The following is a 13,093-nucleotide window of genomic DNA, read 5'->3' as shown; positions in this document are numbered from 1 at the left end:
TGTTAGGATTTTTACATATTTCCACAGCTTCCCGTAGAAATGGTTAGCGTGCTGGCCTTTGGTCACAGAGGTCCCGGGTTTGATTTCTGGCAGGGTCGGGAATTTTAACCATCATAGGTTAATTTCGCCGGCATGGGGGCTGGGTGTATGTGTCGTCTTCATCGTCATTTCATCCTCATGACGACGTGCAGATCGCCTACGGCGTCAAATCAAAAGACCTGCACCTGGCGAGCCGAACATGTCCTCAGACACTCCCGGCACTAAAAGCCATACGTCATTTCATGTCACCAGGAAGATGAATACTGACATTCTGTGACTCAGAGCATGGGTTGTTAGGAGTTTGAATCATTGTGGTAGGATTGAGGATCTGAAGAGGGAAACGGATAGACTAAATTTATATGTAGTTGATATAAGTGAAGTGTAACAATAATCTGTCTAAAATCGGATGGCACTTCTCCTGTATCATACATCTTACACACCAAATGGAATAACATGGAATAACTTCCCCATGCTGGTTTCTCCTAAGGCGGTCAGTGATTTGAGGGTATGTCATAAATTCCAGGTGCCTTGTTCCTATTTAGGTCCCTCAAGGCTATATCAAATTCTGACCTCAAAATCGGGTCTCCTATTTCATCAGCATCAACAGATTCTTCTTGTTCTAGAACCTTATTATCTACTTCTTTTTCTTGATACAATTGTTTAATATGTTCCTGTCATCTTTCTGCTTTATCTTCTTTCCATAGAAGTGGTTTTCCATCTGAGCTCTTAATATTCATACACCTAGTTTTCCTTTCTCCAATGGTTTCCTTGATTTTCCTGTATGCAGTATCTACCTTTCCTACAACCATACAGCATCCTTGCACTTCTCTTTCAGCCATTCTTCCTTAGCTGACCTGCAGATTCTATTTATTTCATTCTTTATCATTTAACCATCCACTGCTGAACGTAGGCCCCTTCCATATTTTTCAATCATTCCTATCTTCAGTGAACAAAGCTTGGGGTCAATCTGTCTAGATCTTGCTGGGGTTAAGTTCAATCCACTGCAATTTTAGTTTTGTAACACTCCGCAGGACGTCTGTCAGTATGTTTCCAAGCTAACTCCTAGCATGTGTCTATTGATTGCTCATAAGATGAAAAGTAGTTTGCGAGCACTTGCGTTCGTTAGACACAGTCTTGAGGCTGTAACTTGTTACTGTGAGAACTGGTCTCCAGGCTAATTGGTATTTCCTACTTGGTCAAAATACAGTATATCCAAGCTTCCTAAATGCAGCCCAGCTGGTTTACATATGTTTTAGTTATCACATGATTTGTTTAATTTTTATTTGGCTAAAGATGGCCACTAAGTCCCAAGAATTAAGTAATATCATTTACTTGATATATTGTATTGTCAATTTATTCTTATACAGAAAACCAACTTCAAGGCTTCCGACAGTAGGGTTTGAACCCACTATCTCCCACATGCAAGTTGATAGCTACGTGACCTATATTGCACGGCCACTTCCTTGGTATCAAAAACTGTGTCAGCAGTGAACATCCCTCCTAATGTAACAGGAATATCCTTGCATACCCGCACAGGTCAAAACATTAACACCTGACTAAGCCTTACAACTAGCAACATTAGTGGCTTCAGAGAAATACCTGAATAATTATGCAATTACACAGTATCAAATGAGAAGGGACAAAAATAGGTTCACTTTCAAATCAAATTCCCTCTCTTTTTCCAATCTTTAGTTGATTTTTAACCCAAACTGCTCCTGTAATGTCTTGAAGGCATAACTTTCATGTTTACAATTAAAAAAATGAAATAAAAGAATTATTTCAAAGGGTGGTCCTCTTCCCCCAAATAAACTGTGTGTTATTTTGGCTTAAACATTTCTATCTTCATGTCTGAAACACAACAGTCAACAAGTACACAGAGTAACAACCACCACTGCAACATGAGAATCTCTCCTCTACGCTACTCAGGTATCGTTTCATATCATTTTTATTATTTTTTCACCTGATGAACTCGACAGGAAACTGCCAGATTATAACTGAACATTTTTGAGGACATACTTCCATGTAAATTACGAATTTTCTTGTTCCTACTTTTTTACTTCTAGAAACATCACCTCTAATAGTCTTTTTTTTTAATGAAACAAATGCACATTTATACTAAGCATTATTGCCAATTAGCCCAGCTGTAGAAATTTAAGATTCAGGGACATTGTAATTTAAGTCAATTTTATTATTTTTCACATCAAATGTGATAAGATACCATATAGATCAACATAGAAATACTGCGATGCATTTGACACAAGTACAGAGAGCTGTGTCATTGCAGCTTTTCTACCAGTCCACTGTGAACAGCGACCAACAACAATTTTCTATAGACCTGTGCACTGCAATGGTGGGAGCTAATATCCCCCTGCATAAACTGGAGCATATTCAAACTTCAACAAGCTGCCGGGAGCAATCACCGAGTTGGAGAAGAGTGGCTATCCTCTGGTGTAGTCATTTAGGGTTGTGGAAGAAGTCAGGAGAAGTTTTGACTGAAACTCTGGGAAGGTAGCCGCTGTCAGCAAAAAGTTCCATAAGAGTCCTGCAGAAGAATCGATGATAGAAAGCGACGGTAAAAGTTGCCAGCATGCTATGAGGTGAGGTAGATGAAGCAGTTGAACTAAAACCAGATGAAGTGGCTTCATTGAAGTTTTGTCCAATCACTTCCTGTGATGTTGAGAGATCTTCCTCTCATTACAAAACATTCTGCCTGACAGGAGAACAAGATTGTTACCAGAAAATATTGAAAAGTTGCTTGTAATAAATTCCTGGAATTGAGTGTGTTATTAAATTATAAGTATTTTTCATGCCCATTTTGTTGCCTATTTTACATGTCAGTGCCTTTTTTACATGCCTATTTTGGCTAATTTAAGAGCCTATATGCCTGCCTATTTTAACTGTTTTTAGTGCCTATAATTTTCATCTCTAATTATAATATTAAACAGTAGGCTGAGGATTTTATTTTGAATTTTACCATTCAGGGAGATTGATCGATTTCTTTGCATCCTCTGTTGTATTTCAGGTTCATCTTTACATCAGCAGTTTAACAATTCGATTTAAGTTCCCAGAAACAAATTATTACCTTCGAGTACCAGAATATGTTTATCAAGGAGATGCATAGTGCTTGAAGTTTTACAAATCACCATTTGGATTTAATATTTATTTCCTCTTCAACATCCACTTAACTGATGTCCAAATAGGAAGAAAGTTTCTTTAAAACTTAAGTCATCTTATAACTGAATTCGAATGAACTGAAGTTTTTCTGTTTCTTTCTTCCAGTCTGTGAAACCATTAATTGAGAATGCATCTTCCATTTTCTTCAGTGTTTTGTTTTCCGGACTACCTTGCTTACAAATTTAGTGTAAGAAAAACAAACTTTCACTTTAGAAGGTTCTATGAACAGTCAATCACTTTTCTGTACCAACTCTGTTCAAAATTTGAATATATGGGCTTTCAAAATCTGACCTGAGATACAATGAACAAATACACAATTAGATGATGTGCAATACTAGCTAAGCAAAAGAAAGGCCATCTCAATACAGACCTCCATAGGGCCTTAGAGGAGTGGCTTCTACTGTTCATAACTTTGACACTAAAAGAGACAGATGTTAGTTCTATGCCTGACTGCCTTTCCACCAGGAATTAATCTGGTATTCATTTCTCATATAGGTGAGTGAATCACAAGCCTCTCTGGAAGTGAAAATCTTATTTCTAAATTTTTCAGTTTCCCGATGGGGAATCAAACACTCTTACTTCCGGGAGAACCAAACGCACTGTTACTGCCTTGGCAAAGCAACCCTCATTGTGCAGTACTGACTTTGTAATTAGAACTCACAGAACATTCACCTTCATTTTAAATTTTATAGCCATGTTGAAACGCTGGATCCCATAAGATCTCCGAAGTTAAGCAACATTGGGTGTGGTCAAGATTTGGATGGGTTGCCACGCGCTGTTGGTGGGGGTAAGGGAATGGAGGAGCGGAAAGGAACTGGCCACCCTACCGTACGTAAACTCCAGCTCAGGCATACCTCTGCGGAGGTTCGGACCTACCTTAGGACAGAATACACCCTTACTTTACCTTATAGAAATTGCACTGGCAATAATGGCATTTTCCTTCTTGGAATTATTAGAATATTCTTTCACACCAACACTTTCAAACCTACAAACCATACTCTGCAATGTCGGAACAATCATAATTTGACATGTAGCTATCTTCATACTCATGCTACTTTCCTTTTATGAATGATTCATTCTTACATCACAGATTAATATTTTTATTTTATTAAGTGTATAATTCCCAAATAAACAGTCTGATAACAAGAATAGATTTAAAAGGATAAAGATAACACTACATTAAATACTGAAGTTTAGAACTCCAAATCAAGTCCAGCAATCCACACACTGTCTTGTCCATCACATCATGAACGTTCCTCAAGATGCCACGGAAAACACATTAAGGACAGCCAGAGACTACAGGTTTAATGGTCAGGAGTGGAAACTCTGCACCGTTTAACATCCACATTGGAGTTCATCAGGGACTGGCTTTGTCTCAACTCCTGTTTTCCTCTATCTGGACACCATAGCTGTGGAACTGCAGACTCTGCACTGTTGGACACTGGTTTATGCTGATGATACCATGTTTGCTAGTGAAACTCTGCAAGAATTACAGTAGTTAATTCAATGCTGGGAAACTTGTCTTGAATATGGCCCCAAGACAATCTGAAGAGTATGGTGTATCTTGGAGTGTGGACAGCAGAACGATGCGTCAAGTAACATTGATGGCATTGATCTCTATAAAACCAATGATTTTAAGTATTTGGTACTGGTTATTTGTTCAGATTGTCTCACACTGCCTAGATGAAGTGGTGCCAGGTTGTGGGAGTATTTTTCGACTGGAAGATGCCACTATTCATAAAATCAAAGATTTACAGGAAGACTGTATGTACAGTGGCATTATATATGGGATGAAGTGTTGGACTGTCACAAAGAAACATGAATGAATGTAAATTAAGATGCTTTGATGGCCAATGAGACCCGCTAAAGAGAACTGTGTCAGAAATATGGATGCGAGGATGACATTTGGTGTGGCTCCAGTACCGTACTTAAGAAAATGGAGGGACTCTTCTTAGGTCCTATGATCATGAACTGCAGAGCAATGGCACTTCAGCTGCAGAGATAGTATTAGAATTGAACCCTGAGAGCCGTCAACCATGAAGACAGCCAAAGAAACAATGGTTCAGTGTAAGCTTTCGAATCATCACAAGCCAGAACTTGTGAACTCGCCTTGTCGTCTAAACACAGTGCATTACACTTGTTCAGAATGTTCCCAATTATTTAAAAAAATTGTTTTGTATTTCACCTGTTAAAAATGTACTGTACTAGGAATGATGCATAATAGAAAAGAAGAAGTAACAGTATACAGGAAAATAATTTGAATATCAACATATAATCAAGAAGAACCAAATATACACTTCCCTGGAAAAAAAAGAAAAAGAAAAGAAAAAAAGAAACACTGTGCATTTCAGACAAAATTTTAATATTAGTCCATTAGAAATTTGGTAAAGTTGAAATATTTTGACATTACAAAAATATGGCAATTTATCTTAGATTAAATAGCCCATTTGAAAAGTTTCAGCACAATAATTGCAATCTTGAGTACTTCCAGAAAATATTTGTGATGGGCCATATACACTCCAAAAATGAATACTTCTAAACCTTCATTTATAAGAATTGCTGTGATTGCTAGGTATCTCTGTTTATTCCTAAATGTCCAAGACACTCTGACCTGACATTATAAAATGTGTTGATGAACAGGTGTCATATGCACTTCAGATGCTGCCAGAATAAGAAATGAGAAAACAGTTCTATCAGCAAGATGTAAGCAGAGTTTAGTCCAGAACTCTTCATTTCTTTGGTCTTTTTTACGTCGCACCGACACAGACTGATCTTATGGTGACAATGGGATAGGATAGACAGGACAAGGATGGAAGCGACCTTGCCCTCAACTGAGGAATGGTCCTAGCATTTGCTTGGTGTGTACATGTGGAAACCACCAAAAAACATCTTTAGGGCTGCCTACAGTGGGGTTAGAACACACCATCTCCCGAGTACAAGCTAACAGCCACATGAGGTAAACTGTGTAGCCAACTCGCTCTGGAAATCCAGTATAAAAGTCTCCAAAATCTTCATCTTCCACCATAGGATGAAAGTGGGAATATGCGGTAAACAACTGTGCAAGTGGCTTGTCCAGCATCTTACTCTGTATATAACTCTTTTTCCTTTGTACTGGTGAAAATTATGGTAACAGCTGTTTCTGCACTGCCTCGCAATTTCAAGAGAGACAGATACATGTGATGGCACTTATGATGGCTTTTCAGGACCTGAAACTTGAATACTATGCACGTTAATGAGAGCTACATTAACCAGTTGAATTTTTTAAATGATTATTATCATCATCATCACCACCATCATCATTATTATTATTATGTACTTCTTACAGCGCATTTCTAAGAAACTGTTTCCCTGTAATTGAGTTTTTGTCCACATCAATCGTATCGGGCCTTTAGCTCTCTGTCCACAATATGACTTGAAAAACGAGATGCAAAGTGAGAAGACCACGCATAACAGTTTTGAGGAACTATGCTTCTGTATGTACCACCACCTGTAAGCCTAATGCAAAAGCACTTCGAATAGCTGATGAATATCTGTAACCAGCCAGCATGTAATAGGGTAGGAATATCAGTACTGCCTCTAAACAGTTACAAAATTATCACTTGCACCTGCGCAGGAGTGCGCCCTTAAAGCGAGCTGCTAGAAACTCCTACCCTCCCCTTGGTTTCGCTCAGACATTTACTTTTGTATTAGGGTCTCCAGAGGAACATAATATTTCTGGAACAGCTTACACTAATGGAATAGGATACAGTATCATTTTACCATATGTAACTCCCATCTCTAGTTGGGACTACAAGCAGGCCATGCCATGTGTTCAACTCAAACTTCATCCAGGTAATCACGTACACAGATGGCAATGTGCGTGCAAGCGATGTCTTGCTGATGACAGGTGCAAAAGGCACAATGTGATCTACTGAAATCTCCTCACTGAATCAGCAAGCTGTCAGATTCCCCAATCTCAACAAACAAAGGCTCCGAGTGTGCATCTATGATAATCCTAGCCCAGACCATCACAGAGCCTCCACTGAATTGTGTTCTTGCAGAGAAAGTACAGGCTGAATTGATGTTCTCCGGGCCTTCTCCATACTCTCTCCCTTACATCTGGTGCCCTAAAACATCACCGAGTTCAAATCATGTCACTGTTTTCCGGGCTTGTAGGCTATAGTCCACGAGCATGTGATGGTCTCGACTTTTCACTGAAGACTGCATTCGGCGTTATGAAGGGAGTGGTATTTTTTATCGGGGGGGGCAAAGCCCGCTCCCCCCCGCGTGACCATCGACTCAATCTATATGGCCTCCGACATTCTATTAGTTCTAAGAAGAGAAAGATAGCAGGGAGGAGAGGAAGTGTGATACTACAGGAGTATCTGCCTGTCCCCATGCTCAGCATGCTACCAGGCCAGATGTGGTGGTGGGTATCAATAGTGGTGTAATCAGGTAATAAGGCTCAGGACAAAACCACATAGGCAGAAATAGAAAGATGCCTACATGTAAAACCTGACATTTTGTAGATAGCACATGCAAGGATGTAGTTCTGGAGAGGTCCAGGTAATTGTGTTAGTTGGGAATAGGTATCATGCACTAGTCATAAGCCTATTCCTCGCCATTCCACTTATTTTCAGGGGATCAGACTTCTGTCCTGCTGTGACTAGCGCGGGCCGTGCCGGTTGCCGACCCATGCGGCAATAGCAACTAGTGCCTGCCGCACCGCCCGACCCCATTGAGGTCCCTTGTACCCAGTCTCCAATCCCTGAGAATGAGGCCAAGTCCGCCGAGGCAGGGACCTGCTGGATGGTTGTGGGACATGGCGCCGGGCCTCCTTCCTCTTTGCCCGTGCCATGGCCCGGTATACAGGGCAACTGCAATGGGAGGCCGGGTGGCCCCCTGCACAGATGGCGCAAACCGGCGCCTCCCTAAGTGTAGCGCAGGCAGCGTAATGGTGATTGCCACCACAACGGTTGCACCTTACTTGGAGCCCACAGCTAACCTGATGGTGGCCCCACCTCAGACAGTGGAAACACTGCAAGAGCTGTTGAGGGGGACTATTCACTCTCACCTGACTGCTGCTGCCTGCTGAGGTCCTCTCCTGATTGGCTCCTCGGTAGACTGCTGTCCTGGGAGCAGTCCTGGGTTGCGGCAGGGCAGCCCTCTCCTGGTGGCTCCGGTTGCCGCCATCCGCTGAGGTCCTCTTCTGATTGGCTCCTCGGTGGACTGCTGTCCTGGGTTTCAGCTGGGCGGCCTTCTCCTGGTGGGCCGGCATCGCGTTCTGCTTCTTGATCCAGCGTCATTTTCTTCTTCTTCTTCTTCCCGGGGGTTTGCTTCTCGGCGGGGGAAGAGGCCACCTCCTGGTGGCCCTCCTCCCAACCTGGTGACCCCGGGGTAGCTGGTGGCTCCACTGCGTCGCCGTCTTCTTCCTTCCCAGGGTTGGTGGCGGCGGCGACGGTCGGTGCTAACACTCGACTGCATTCCCTGTCCTGAGAGGCGCACATTGAGGTCTGCAGCTCGACAGACATGCAGGCAGGCTGGGCCTGGGCAGCAGCCTCAGAATGCCAGGGGGCGTTCTCCACTGCTGTGCTGTTCTCCACCATCACGGGCGCGTTCCTGGTTTGTGCCTGGGTGACAGGCCCTTCCTGGTAGGCCTGCATCTACGTCCACTTTGCCCTGGCAGGTGGTCGACGATCCTGGTTGGTGGCCTTGTTGGTCTGCGTGTACTTCGTAAAGTAGAGCTTTCCAACAGGGGTCACGCCGTTGCGGCGCTCGGGAGCGCCGCCGTCGTCCTCGGTCCACGGCTTCGTCTGCGCGGCTGCCTCCTGGTAGCCCGAGCCGTCCAGCTGCTCCCTGACTCCTGGCATACGGACCACCTGGTGCTGCTGGGACGCAAGCTCCTCGTAGGCCTTGAAGCTGGCTGCGTTACTGGGGTGAATGATGACCGCCCAGCCGGGGATGATCTCGCCGATGTCCTGGATGAGTGACCCCCTGATAGACTCCGCAATTGCGTTGAGGAGGTCGTATGTGCGGAGCGTCCCCCCGGTAGCTTTCCTCCCCCCAGTGGTTATACACCGCCAGCGCCGGGAGTCTAACATCGGGGGCCTCCGTCCCGAAGAGCGCGTGCACAATTCTCCCAACTGCTCCCTTGCAGTCGTAGTCGGCCAGTCTCACTGGAACGTTGAGCTTCTCCATCCTGGTCCTCCTGAAAGAAATCCTGAAACAGAAGAAAGAGCGAGCACTGAAAAGTGCTACAGCTCAGACCAGACAATGCTCCTTCGAAGATGTACTAATAAGTACAAGTGCCTGGCTGATACTTGAAAAGTACAGAGCGCCTGGCAAGGAGAGAGAAAGCAGAGCGAGTGGCATGTACGTCCTTCTGCTACGGCAGTCGGAGTGGTGTTGCAATTCCACCTCATTATATAGCACAGGCTACGGTGCGCTGCTCGCCTATTGATCTGTCATGCTGGAGGGGCCTACCTAGGCGGAGAAAGGCAACTGATCACCCGTTGCTTTTTCTGGTATGCAACGCCCATTGTGTCCTCCAAGGTGCAAGGTTTTCAGGACTGGAAACTAATAATTCACTAGATTTTAGGACAGTGAATTTATAAAACTTCAAGAAGTGTTTTAATTCAACAGAAACATGGATGGTCATCAGAGTTTAAGACCTAATTTATGACAAACTCAAGAAGTGGTTTTTAATGATTGTGTGTACTATTTTAATTGTTAATGTAAACAACTGAAGATTATCCATGGATTGAGACTAGTACTGTAAATTAGAAGTTAATAAATTAATTTTATAACATAAATAGTAATGATTAGGTGGGAACATCAGAAAAACTCTGTGAGTTGACGAGTCATAGCAATGAAAAATTCAGGAATATGATCTGCACAGAGTTGTCTGTCCAAAAGTGTCTGATCGTTATCTAAGCTTGAGAAATAAGTCAATAAATTATATAAATAGGTATATAAATAAACATTTGACCACTGCATATCACAGTTACCACTTCAGCCTAATTGGGAGTCAGTGGTCACAACATAAGTGACCATTTTGCAAATGTAAGAAGCCACATACTAGTAAGGTTCCCTTATATTTATAACATTCCAAACTGTTAACCTCAGATAACTGAACAAGGATTCAGTAGTTTCACACCTTAACTTGCTCCTCACATGTAAGTATAATATTATTGGTTTTATGTCCTGCTAACTATATTTAAGGTTTTTAGATATGCTCATGTGATAGAATATCATTCTGCAGAAGTACCTTTATATGCCATTAAATCCAACAACATGAGGCTGACATATCTGAGCAATTTTAAAAATACCAAAAATTGGAGCCATAATCAAACCTCTTATCTTGGGCTCAGAAAACTAGTATTATACTATCTGAGTCACTCAGCCTGCTGTTACATATACTGTATATTAATGAATAAGATCTACATCCAACTGCGTTGAGCACCCATAAGTAACTAAATTAAAACTGTTGATGGTCTGTCTCTAGGCCTACCAGGTCAATGGATTTAACACCATTAGACTTCTTCCTGGGGTACGTTTGAAACAAACACATCTCCCTTGTCAGCTAAATCAAACTGTTCGCCGGGCAAGTTAGTTGTGCGATTAGGGGAGCGTGATTGTAAGCTTGCATCTGGGACATAGTGGGTTCAAACCCCACTGTCGGCAGCCCTGAAGATGGTTTTCAATGGTTTCCCATTTTCACACCAGGCCACGGCCGCTTCCTTCCCAGTCCTAGACCTTTCCTATCCCTTCATCGCCATAAGACTGTGTCGGTGCGACGTGGAAGCCAACTGTAAAATAAATAACAATAAAAATAAAACTCACGACATTTTTGCATGGAATACAGTTAAGTTGTGGAGAATTCATGAAGTGTAGGGATATACTAGTTGGCCTAAATTCCTCACAGAATATGGTTGAGCTGGGCTGCATTTAGGAAGCTTGGATATTTTTTGACCAAGTAGGAAATACCAATTAGCCTAGAGACCAGTTCTCCCAGTAACAAGTTGCAGCCTCAAGACTGTGTCTAATAAAGGCAAGTGCTCGCAAACTACTTTTCATCTCATGAGCAATCAGTAGACACATGCTCAGGGAACATGCTGAAAGATACCCTGCAGAGTGTTTCAAACTAAATGTGCAGTGGGTTGAACTTAGCCCCAGCAAGATCTAGACAGACTGACCTCAAGGTTTGTTCACTGGAGGCCATGACAATGTAAAAGGAATTTTGGAAGACCTCAGAAAGGATGGCTGGATGACATCAAGCAGGTAGCTGGAATGCGTTTAAATCAAGTGACTGAAGATAGGAATGGTTGAAAAATATGGAAGGGACCTACATTCAGCAGTGGATGGTTAAATGATAAAGAAGTAGTGAGGAAATTGCAAACTCAACAAATTAGTTCTTTACAGATAACATATAACCACACCTAAAGTCTAGAGCAGGGCCACTCAAAGGCCCAAAATCTCACGCGTGCAAATCAAGGCGCAAGAGCTCCGCGCACTGTGCATCGGTTCCACTCGGCTAAGCTCGGCTCAACTTGGCTCAACTCGGCTCGGATATGGAGCGCTACGGAGCAAGCGAGGAAGAGGGAGACATGGGGAGCAAGCGAGGCAGGTGTGGGGAAAGAGAGGGACAGCGCTATTGCTCCAAATCGAGGAGTGGGGGTCTGCACTCTGGTCAACCAAGCGAAGTCGTCTTTTGCACCGTGCACAGTGCATGCACCGGGCGCATGCAGCCTGAGAGGCCCTGGCCTAGAGTATTCTGTGCAGAAGATGTTAATAGTCAATTGCAAACAATGAAGACCACGCAAGAAATTCTGATTAAACAGAAAAATGGAAAAACTGAACAATACAGAGCTCTAAATAGTCAATACAAAAACCAATTTGTAGACAATGTATCAAAGAATTGGTATTTTTTGGAACATTTTCTGAATTACAGTACTTCCATAATCGTTTTTTGTTTTTTCTGCTAGTTGTTTAATGTCGCACTAATACTTTGAAGGTGAATGGCAGGGAAAGGACTAGGACTGAGACTGGTAAGGCAACAGCCATGCCATAATTAAGATACAGCCCCAGTATTTGTCTGGAGAGCGAATGGAAAACCACAGAAAACCATTTTCAGGGCTGTTGACAGTGAGATTCAAACCCACCATCTCTCAAATGTAAACTCACAGCTTCACGGATCAAACCGTGTAGCTAATTGCTCTGTGTTTGCATAATCGTTTCAATAGTTGAATCTTAAAGGGTTATTGATTCATCTCAGGTATAATGAAATGTACTACATGAAATGGTGGAAAAACATACCAGTTTTTCAAAAAATATTTATGTCTTTCATATATCAGTATCCACCACCATTTACTTCAAGAGGAAAAAATTTGTATGTTCCAATGTTCAAGCAGATGGAAGAATAACCCAACTTTGACAGTACCTTGAAATAAAGCTGACAAATGGCTTATTCCTGTTGAATAACACTGAGGTCTGCTCAAAGCTTAATGCTCCATCTAATAGACAAATTGCCATCAACGGTAAATAATGACCTCACTCTATACTAATGCTGTGGGGAGGTTTTGAATCAAATCCAGGCTCCTGGTACAGAATATAGTGATTAGAAATTGTATACCACTATCTCTCCTACCCTGACAGTCAACATTCTGATGGTGAAATTTTTTCCATCAACAGGGCTCAAACTGGCTAACCATGCCTTAGTGTCAGATCTTATAGACTTGACTCTATAATATTCATGGCCACCATTTGGGCTCCTCAGCAGTAGAAATGGACTGAGCTTTAGTGGAATAACTTTTCCTGAACCTATACTACCTTCTATCAAACCAGTTAGAAATTTTACAAACATAATCAGAAAGAGAACTTTGGAAGTGGCGACCCCATCGTA

The sequence above is a fragment of the Anabrus simplex genome, chromosome 7 (assembly GCF_040414725.1).
Source record: "Anabrus simplex isolate iqAnaSimp1 chromosome 7, ASM4041472v1, whole genome shotgun sequence".
Lineage (NCBI taxonomy): Eukaryota > Metazoa > Arthropoda > Insecta > Orthoptera > Tettigoniidae > Anabrus > Anabrus simplex.
This window is presented reverse-complemented; position numbering follows the sequence as displayed.